We start from the raw sequence: 680 nt of genomic DNA, 5'->3' as shown, positions 1-680 counted from the left end.
AAAAAACTTTTCTATTTCACTTTTAAAAATTTCTGTATTTTTTTATTGTCCTTGAATTATTATATTCTTTCTTTAACTTAACAAATTTTTTGTGTCCAACTTCATCAATTTTCGCTTATTGAAATTTACAATTTAACTGGATTTACCATTGATGAAATGAAAGCTATATAAACTTATCCATTCTTATCTTTAAATTTAGTTACATATAAAATATGTAACGTCTTTTTAAATTATAAATGATGTATCACACCTCATGCTCTTATTTTTTATTTTCTTCTATCTCTCTTGTCCCGAGAGTATTCTTTTTGATGTCATGTTCTTCAAAATTTATAAAATATAAAATACGCCCGAATCAATTGCCCGAATATAAAATAGGAAAATTATTCGGTGTTCCTGCATACGGATTCAGAATTCTGATGTTCTCCGTACGAACAAGTTTTCCACTTAAATTTTGTTGTTTTCTGAGGTTGGAATAGACGAAAATGACCCCAAGTTGGGAATGTCTTTGTCGAAAATGACCAACTTAGATAGGTAGTGGATGAAGTTTGCCGTGAAATTCGTGCTTGAAGTCATGCCAAATTATTGAAAGTAAACTAAGCAAAGAAAAAAACTGTTATCTACAGTTGGGTTGCCTCCCAACAAGCGCTCTTTTAATGTCATTATCTTGACATGGCTTTGAC

Source organism: Arachis ipaensis, chromosome B02 (assembly GCF_000816755.2).
Source record: "Arachis ipaensis cultivar K30076 chromosome B02, Araip1.1, whole genome shotgun sequence".
Lineage (NCBI taxonomy): Eukaryota > Viridiplantae > Streptophyta > Magnoliopsida > Fabales > Fabaceae > Arachis > Arachis ipaensis.
The sequence above is the reverse complement of the archived record's forward strand: the minus strand, read 5'-3'. Positions refer to the sequence as shown.